The sequence below is a fragment of the Ixodes scapularis genome, unplaced genomic scaffold (genome assembly GCF_016920785.2).
Source record: "Ixodes scapularis isolate PalLabHiFi unplaced genomic scaffold, ASM1692078v2 PGA_scaffold4__175_contigs__length_147842914, whole genome shotgun sequence".
In the NCBI taxonomy this organism is placed as follows: domain Eukaryota; kingdom Metazoa; phylum Arthropoda; class Arachnida; order Ixodida; family Ixodidae; genus Ixodes; species Ixodes scapularis.
Window position 1 is genome coordinate 62940871 of NW_024609879.1, and position 9998 is coordinate 62950868.

Sequence of the window (9998 nt, forward strand, 5' to 3'; positions counted from 1 at the left end):
GCAGGTTCCAGTTGCACCAAGCAGGTGCACTCACCCTCAGGTTGCAAGCCGCTCTCTTCAAGTCGCATGGGGTGCTTTATGAGGTGAGCAAGCATTTCTAGCAATCCTTGGGACATGTCGTGCTTTAGGCTTATGTATTACTGGCCTTGTCTTTGTTACATTGTGGTATATGGCAAGCTGTACTAAATTTTTTGCGGGTCCCAGCTGCACCAAACAGGTGCACGCACCATTACAGATTGCAAGCCGTTCTCTTTAAGCCACATGGAATGTTCCATGAGGTGAGCGTGCATTTGTAGTGGTCCTTGGGACATGTGCTATAGGCTTATGTATTACTGGCTTTGTCTTTGTGGTATACGGCAGGCTGTATTAAATATATTGCAGGTCCCAGCAACAAAAATTGCAAGCCGCTCTGTTCAAGCCGCGTGGAGTGCTCTCTGAGGTGAGCAATGATTTCTGGTGGTCCTTGGTTTATGCCCTTCTGGGGGTTTATGTAATACTGACCTTGTCTTTGTTATTTTCTGGTATATGGCAAGCTGCATTAACTTTCTCGCAGTTCCCATCTACACCAAGCGGGTTGACCCACCGTCAGACCGCAAGCCGCTGTCTTCATGCCGCACAAAGTGTTCTCTGAGGTGAGCAATCATTTCTGGCTGTCTTTGGTGCATGCCATGCTGGGGGTTTATGTAATACTGACCTTGTCTTTGTTATTTTCTGGTATATGGCAAGCTGCATTAACTTTCTCGCAGTTCCCATCTACACCAAGCGGGTTGACCCACCGTCAGACCGCAAGCCGCTGTCTTCAAGCCGCACAAAGTGTTCAGTGAGGTGAGCAATCATTTCTGGCGGTCTTTGGTGCATGCCTGCTGGGGGTTTATGTAATACTGGCCTTGTCTTTGTTACTTTCTGGTATATGGCAAGCTGCATTAACTTTCTTGCAGGTCCCAGCTGCACCAAGCGGGTAGACCCACCGTCAAAGACCGCAAGCCACTTTCTTCAAGCCGCACAGAGTGTTCTGAGGTGAGCAATCATTTCTGGCGGCCCTTGGTACATACCATGCCGGGGGTTTATGTAAAACTGGCCTTCTCCAGTTTGATCCAGTTTTACCTAAGGAAAAGGTGGACCTCTACAGTGGGATGGACATGCATTCAATATTTTTATATACATGTATACAAAGCTGTCTATTTTGATTCGAACGAAATTTTAAAAAAACCGGCACGAGTTACTTAAATGATTCCCTCACTGTGTGTTTGTGGGGCTTGGAGGACATTAGATAAGGGGATAACAGTTGCAGTATGTTAATCAAAACTAATGAACACAATTTTTTTAATAATGTTTTTAATTAATTGTTTTATGGGATACGTTTCAATTCTAGTTTCAAAGGCAGTAAATATTAGACTAACAAAATTTCTGTATAGCAACAAGGTTCAAGATATGGAATGCTAAAAATTTGCTTTTTTTGTCACCCGATTCGAAAATTGCGCACTCGGGGAAGACCTCAGGATGTTGTGCGGACGTAGTTGCTTCGGACGCACCTTTTTTATCTTGGAAGTATGACGCGGATGCATCTACTAAGGACACACTGTCGAGATAGTGACGATGTGCCCAGTACGACTATGTCACTCTTCCACCCACCATTAACGGCACAAATTCTTGAGCTCCTGAGCGAGGTTTTTGCATCCGACATTAAAACAGAAAAGTTGGACACTGAATATGTGGAAGCTGCTTGGCATTTCGTGAATTGTTAAAGTCGGGATAGCCTTTAATATTGGCTGGCTTTTAACACTGCTTATGCAGCATGGCCCATAAAGTCATTAGTTACAAAGCTAACAAATTTTCGTCAATTAGTCAACATACTGTGACGGTTATCCCCTTTACTGATGTCCACAGAGTCCCACGAACGCGCAATGAAAAAGACAGTCTCATAACTCTCGCGGCCTTTTTTGAAAATTCTGTTAGCTTTGATATAGAATGATGTGTATACATGTAAAACGACCTGTAGAATGTAATCATGCACTTGATTGTGTTACAAGGCTTTGTTTTTCACCCAATTAAGTAGTGCATTTTTTATCGCAACCTTCCAAAGATAAGCAAAGCATCCAGTTTGGTATTCAAATTGTATTCTATTTTGGTAATAAATCAACGGACTACTACTTGGTTCGCCTTTGGCTTCATACTGAGAATAATAGGCATGTGCGAATCATGAATTTTGGGCTTAAAGTGTATAATGACTTAAGCTTATTAACTTTTCAGTTGAATATCACAGTGTCTGCACCTCTCTCCAAGCCTGTTACTTAGTGCCGTCACGCTAGCCTCAACCATCCTGACAGTGTTGGTATAACTTGTTTAGCTGTAGGCTGCTTTGATTACTTTAGTACATATGTTTTCAAAATGCAGTAATATGTCAGTGAAGGAGCATGATCGTGCACGAATAGTAGCTTTAGGTATGGTACAAAAAAATACCTAATATCAGGGGCAGATAGTCATCCACTGAAATAAAGTTAGATGTGAATAATTTTGATTACCAAACTGAATACTCTTAAAATTCTCAAGGGTCTGCTTAAGCCGCACAGTTGTAATCGAGGCAGCAAGCAAAGCTTGTCATTTATTTATGCTTGCCAGCAGCATGCTGCATGGGCATATAGATTTATAAGCGTACATAATCAGCATGAGGGCAATACATATACTTTTAAATGAAATTCTAATTGATCTCGTTATCATCGCCCCACTGCCAAAGCTCGGTTAGTTCTGATCCAAATTATGTAGTGGCTCTGGCTATCATGAGGTCAAGGCCCACATAGAGGTTGTGAGTATAAATATACGATTTGATGGCCTTCTCGCCATGCTCATCCTTCAATTTCAAATTAGAACTGTTGCTGCAATGTCGTGACATAGCATGTTAGGACATTGCAGCCTAATACATATTCTTGATAACAGAATAGCTACAGTGTTATTTGTTTTCTAAATTTGACCTTGAGGGGAGTACCGACATCCATCAGATGCATAAACATTCACGTAACCATTTTTAAATTTTTTTCTTAATTCCTCCTGTGTACATGTCAAAACCTCTCCGCTATGGAGGTGTGCATTTCCCACCAAAGTATGAGTCTGCACTGCGACAAAGCGAGATTCTTGCGACCGGGGTGTTACACCACCACCTAGATAAGCAGAAGGCCTCCGCACCGTCATCACAGCCAGATCGATTGAGGCCTGAGATCGGGCACGAGTGCTGCGTCAGTGTTCGGCCGGGGCTCGTGTTCCATCAGCGCTTCGAAGGTCGGACTCGGGCCCAGTAGCCGAGTTAGCGCCATCCGACTGTAATGACGTTTCATGAAGGGAGAGGAGGCGATGCCGAGGCTTTGATTATTCTAGATGGTGTTGGGTGTTAGCGCGATTAATGCGATTGCGGAGTCTGCTCCATGGGTTTCGCTTCTCCGCAGCGCAGTGCACATGCGGAGAAGCGCACTGAACAAAGCCAATTCATTGCAATGGTGACTTTACGAGCGCTTTGAAATGTTTGGCGTAAACGACTTTATTTTCGCGAGCTTGATATTTCATACATTTTGTGAAGTGTCAGTTTTGGAAATACTTTGCAGGAACAATATTTCACAATCAGGAGTAATGTTCAATGTATTCGTAGCCATGGGGTTACTTATTTGCATGACCAATTTGAAGCAATTTCGATTAACTCGCAAAAACTAAGCCTTTGCAAAAATTAAGCCGTTTACAGTAGTACGATTAATGTTGAAACCAATATCAACTACCGTATAATACTAAACTGCTATAAGAAAATTTTAATATTAGCACAGCCCTGAAAAATGGCCATTTGCAGATGTTTTCGCTGTGGCCTTCATCAATCTATATGGGCTTCAAATGTAGCAGCTGGAACCTTGAATCTGGAAAGGCTATTGTTTGTCACACATTTTCTTTATGGTGCCTAAGGTTTGATGTAATAAATGTTGTGGCCTGCAGTGAACACTATTACCTGTAGCATAGCCCTGGGCATGCAAAGAAGGCACACCAGCAATGTCTGACATATCAGACTTTCAGAAATGCTATTGTCCGATTTTCCTCACCCTTTTGTCAGGATGAAGCTGTTACTATCTTTCTTGCTTTCCTCTCATAGTGGTAGCTTGAGCGAGTTATGTGACGTTATATCATAGGGTGGCATAGGGTAATTTTCTCTTCTCTTTTCCCGCAGGATGTAATGGCGCACCATCATGACCAGGGAGAGTGTACAGTGAGGAAGCTCGGAAACTTTAATAAAGTGATAAGTAATCTTTCAATTTTTGTCTTTATAATTACGTGAAGAACACTGATCGTAATGACTTATGCTACACATACATACTTTCAGCTGAAAAATGCAATCCACCTTTTCTTTATTGCTTTTGTCACACAGTTTCAGAAGACGCTGGTACGTCATTTTCACGAGGAATGTTTGGAAATAGAGCTGCCAATGATTTCCTCGTAATTTTCACGTACAAAGCCGCAAATAAAAATGACGACTTTTCTAGTCAATTTAGAAAAACGACAGTACGTTATTTTCACGAGGGAAGATTTGAAAACGATTCAATCGTCATTTTCACGTCTATGCTCGTAAACTAAGAATGCGGTGCCTCGTTTTTTTGACAACTTTTCCCACATAATTTCAAAAAATGATTGTATGTTATTTTGATGGGAAATGTTTGGAAATAGAGCTGCCAGAACTTTCCTCGTAAATTTCACGACTCATTTTTAAGAGTGTAGCCAATGGGTTTGCCAAAGTCACTGACGGCTGGAATACGAAACACAATCACGGCTTGAAGGGTCGCACTGCGCAACCAATGGGTCACAGGGCACCTCCACTTGTTGGGGAACCCCACTTGGTTCGCCAGGACTTGGTTCCTCTGGGAAAGCACGCTGCATACTCCCTCTATGTGGATGATATTCAAATTTCGGTTTCTTCTTGTAATTTGTCTAGCCGCGAGCGGCAACTGCAGCTTACCATTAACAAAATTAGTAAGTGGGCTGACGAAAATGGGTTTAAGTTTTCGCCCAAGAAGACTATCTGTGTGCCATTTTCTCTGCGTCTGGCGTTGTTTCTAGATCCAGAACTGACATTAAACAGGGTTCCTATTAGGGTCAAGACAGAGCATAAATTTTTGGGTACAACGTTTGATAAAAAGCTAAACTTCGTTTCCCATCTGAAGGGCCTGAAAAAGAAGTGCCTTAAATCAGCCAATGCTCTTAAAGTCTTAGCGCACAAGTCATGGGGATCCGATAGAATATGTCTGCTTCGCTTATACAACTCCCTTATCCGGTCACGTCTGGACTACACTCCAACAAAAGGGTTGTCGTAGGGTACTACGCTCGGGGTAGTCAGAAGCCGTCACAGATATCACTACCCCCCCCCCCCCCTTCGTTATACTAACAACCCCATGGGCAGTCACATGGCACGCAATCAGCAGGTAATCACAGTGAGCACCCCCAAAAGCAACATGGCGGCTGGCAAGCGACAGTGGAGCAATACGAGTAAGGCCTAGCGAGCTGGACTGCTTTTTGCTAAAATACGATTCTCAACTGCGTACGCCCGTTCGCTGCCTTCCGTGCGCACAAAGCACTCCGAAACGCGCCTCGACGCACCGGCACCGCACCTCATACGAGTAGGGGCGACGACGTGAGGGGGGGGGGGAGCGCATTCGAGGGGGTTTGTTCGCGATTGCTTTCGCGAGGCCGGCTGCATTTACTTCGCGGCCAGAAAACATTCAAAGAAGGAAACAAAATAGCGACAAATGGAATGATGTCTTTATTGAACAGAGCATCTGTTTGCTGTGCTTGCCGCAAGTGATCCGGCGTTTTCGGTTGACAGCGGCGAGGCGAAGCATCACCGATTTAAACGGCGTCGGTTCCGATCGTTCAACGTTCCTGCTCACCTGTTAGCATTCGTTATCCACTTTCAAGTCCCTGGTAATCCTCACCGCGTCTGTGCACGAACTTGGCGCTATTCACCGCACGGAACACCCTTCAAATGGCTATGGGACTGATCCCATTTGGACGAGAGGCCGAGAACCGAACCAGACAAGAACCCTTTGTGGCTGCTACGTGGAGCCATGGAACGCCTCCATGTTTTTCACTCAAATAAGTAGACACATAAACGCGCGACTCCTTGAATTGGGCGGCGACACGCGCCACCTAACGGACAGCGCTCAAACTAAAGAAAAATGAAACCAGCAATTCTTGCTCTGAGCGCCTCGCCAGACAATGCCGTATGTACATATCCCACGCCAACTTCACTCACATGCGACATACAGACATCACAGCATTTTATACATCAACGCATTCAGAAACAGCACAAGATACAACATCACATACTGACCCTACATTCCTATACACACGTCTAGTCGACACCACCGGCTTATATACTGCTGTATTTTATGTGACCGATTAGGATGGTGACCACTGTCATATTTTGCATAAATACGAAAAGACTGTGCAAGATTTAGCCGTATATATTCTTTTCCTCTACTGCCCTTAGGAAAGCGCCTGTATCTCTAATGTAGGGCCATTGCAAAAGTGAACTGCAGGTTATAAATAAATTTGAATAGTTGCTACACGTCACATTTTGAACAGTTTCGTTTTCTCGCTTGCCTACACTTCACAGAAGCCTGTTTAATTAATTGTATTAATTATCGAAACCAATTTCTGCAATCACAACTTTATGAACACACTGATGCATTTTCTTTTTTCTTTTTACATATCCAGACTGACTTTAGCGGCGGTTGGGTACACGTTGAGTACACTGATCACGCGCAGGTGATTTTAGCGAAGCCCGTCCGCCGGTCCTCCCCGAAGCGTTATTTCAGTTTTCTTCTTTTTGCTAAATATTTGTTCTATGCGCTCGCGCTCGCGCCAAGAGGACAGTGCAGAATTGCTGCTTTCGGGCCCGTGCCTTCACCTGCAACGAACGCGAAATACGTAGGCTAAATTATCTAAATACTGGTTGAGACAGTAGTGTTTGACTGCGTGCGTCTGAATGCGTTGCGGCAGCAAGAAATCAGGACATCCCTGCTGCTTATATCGCGTGCCTAGATGATTCCTTGAATTGGATTCCACGCTTGATACGAAGCACAGACGTGCCGGTGAGTGGCTTTCGGTTCTCGACGCAACGCTGTCAAACGCTATTGTCTGAACCGGCCTTGTTTGAAGTAGGGTGCCTTCATGTACGCTTTGCTTAGGGTGGGGACATCTGGCCATTTTGTTCCCACTTTTACGTTTATTTTTTGTTCAGAGGCGCGTGAAAGAGCGTGTCCCTGCACGCGTCTGTGGCGCTGACTGTGCTATGGCGACATTTTGTTTTCGTCGATTTCTTTGTATTTTCCCCGTGAGCGCGTGCTGTCGGCATCGGGTACTACAAAGGGTGGCATCACTCTAAACAGAAGGTCATTGAGGCACCCTAGTTTGAAGCATTTTTTTTATCGAGTATGCTCGATGAAATGTGCCAAATGAACCAGAGAAGGCGAATCATGTACCTCGAGACACAGAAATAGTGAAATACACGGACATGATCCCAGATATCTGTGTACGTTCGTCCTGTCCGGCCTCAGTCGTGGTGTTCAATGCTTCATACTTCACTGCACTTGAAAGCAAAAAAAATGGGTACGACAGGCGCGCAAGTTCGGCGGAACCGAAGAGGCCAGTTGCAACTGATCTGCACGCAGAACTGATCGATCACACCTTTATTGAGAGCACGCTCTTTACTGAACCGTACAATAAAAGAGGACGAGAGTATCTCGTCCGGCGAACATTCAAGTCAACTCACGCCTGTGCGTAGCTTCCTGTGCTTGTCTAGAGATTCGGTTAAATTCCTCGAGCACGACGCCAGCTGCCAGCTGTTTACTGCTGTACATGGTAAAACCCGCGACGGAACCAAAAAGAACAACCGCGATACTTTTTATCTGCCTCGGGTTTTAGCAGGTGCCTACCAAGGTTGCCTGTACTTGTTTGTTTTCTGCCAGTTTAGGCGAACTGAGCCACACGCTTGTTTCGACCGGTTCAAATTTGAATAAATGATAACCATCGCACAAAGAAAACAAGTTTCAAGTACTTTTTGAGATTTTTGAAGTGACTTTTACTATTGAACGACTGCATGCACTTGAATGTTCAATTCAAGAGTTTACTAAAACGTGACTACCCCATGCTTACCACCTGCCACAGGGCGCTAACTCTCAATGGCTCGAGCCCAGTGGGTAGTTAAATAAGCCTGTGCGGTAGCTACAGCCGTCAAAACGCACGATGAAGAGGGGGGGTGCTCACTTTTTCTTAGTGTATGGTGCTATAGTTTACGACTCAGCAAGGCCGTCTGCACTCAAAATGTTGGATCCTGTGCATCATCTCGGTTTAAGGCTCGCTACAGGTGCCTTCCGCACATCGCCCATTCCTAGCTTGTACGCTGAATCCAACCAGATGCCACTTATGCACAGGCGACGTTATCTTGCGGTGACTTATGCTTCCAGAATACTATCCCATCCAAATCACCCAACTTATGGTGCTTTGCAACATTCTCGGTTGCTCGTCTTTTCGAACATAAGCCCAGGGTTGTACCACCTTTAAGCCTTCGCCTTGAGGGCATTTGTACGTCTCTTGACCTTACCCTTGACGACACCGACCTTTTGCAGAAGGGTGAAAATGAAGCTCCGTGGAGTATGTTGCCCGTCTTTTGTGATTGGTATTTTACTAGATTTAACAAACGTAACATCCCCCCAGTGGTGATTCAACAAGAATTCCTTGAGGTGCAGAAGTATGGTAACTACTCCCAATTTTATACCGATGGTGCCAAATTATTGCATTTTGTAGGATCAGCATTTTACTCTGAAGGATTCAGTAAGGTTCAGCGTCTCAAAGAATGTGCAAGTATTTACACGGCAGAGCTCTATGCGGTGTTGATGGCCTTGGAGTATATTCTCACCAGCAAGACGATGAAATCTATTTTATTCGTAGATTCTCAAAGTGTGCTCACCGTACTTTGCTCAATGAAGGGAAGTAAAAATAGGCTGGCACAACTTGTCCGATCTAAGGTACAATGTGGTCTGCGGCTTGGCCGAGACATAAAATTCTGCTGGGTGCCTAGCCATATGAGGATCCTAGGTAATGAAAGAGCAGACGAATTGGCCACTAGCTCTAAGCACCTACTGCCAACTACCTCACAGATTCCATTTCAAGACATGAAGCCCTTAGTAAAATCACTAGTTTTCCAGCTATGGCAATCGGAGTGGAGTCTGGAATGAGAAAACAAACTTCACAGGATTAAACCAGCTCTTGGTATGTGGGAGAGTGCATGCCACGAAACCCGCCGCCATAAAGTTCTTTTGTGTCGTCTTAGAATTGGACACTCCTATCTCACCCACAAACATCTGAGGGGGGAAGCCCCACCCCTGTGTGATGACTGTGGAGAGTGTTTAACAATTTTACACATTACATGTGCCTGTGCCCAGGGCTTGAGGAAGAACGACGTACACATTTCCCCAAGTTTTTTTTTTTCACACCAGATTCCATTTCACCCAGCGCTGCTAATTGGGGAGACTCCTATAGTACCGTTCAATCGTGTCATAAATTACTTAAGAAAAATCGGCTTCCTACTGGAGTTGTAATTTTAATTCTATGACTTTTAACCTCGTCACATGACCCTTTTTTAGATAATTTGTATAAAAAAAAAGTCCTGAGTATTTCCTAACTAAACAAGCTTGGCGCAGTATGGCCATAGTAGCTTTGCGCCATAAAGCCCGTAATCAACAACAGCCTGCGTCGCCTGCGGAGCAGCAGAGGAGACAACCGAACATCTGGTGCTGCAGTGCGGGGCCCTTAGCCCGTGCACCCAGGTGGACCATCTGCCGGACGCGCTGGGCTTCCGGACGACGGAGCGGGGAGATGACGGCGAGGAACACGTCGAGACCACCAAGCGCCGACTAGAGCAGTGGTGGGAGATTTCCTAGCGGCTGTGGAAGAGGGAGAGGCGAGCTGGGCCG

General features: G+C 45.0%; 1 long non-coding RNA gene across 1 annotated transcript; it reads left to right on the plus strand.

Annotated features, from left to right (window-relative positions):
- Window positions 1-238: 238 nt before the first annotated feature.
- LOC115319442 lies at window positions 239-592 on the plus strand. Its single transcript, XR_005715918.2, has 3 exons — window positions 239-278; window positions 361-439; window positions 554-592. It is a non-coding gene; the product is annotated as an uncharacterized LOC115319442 (long non-coding RNA).
- Window positions 593-9998: the final 9406 nt, after the last annotated feature.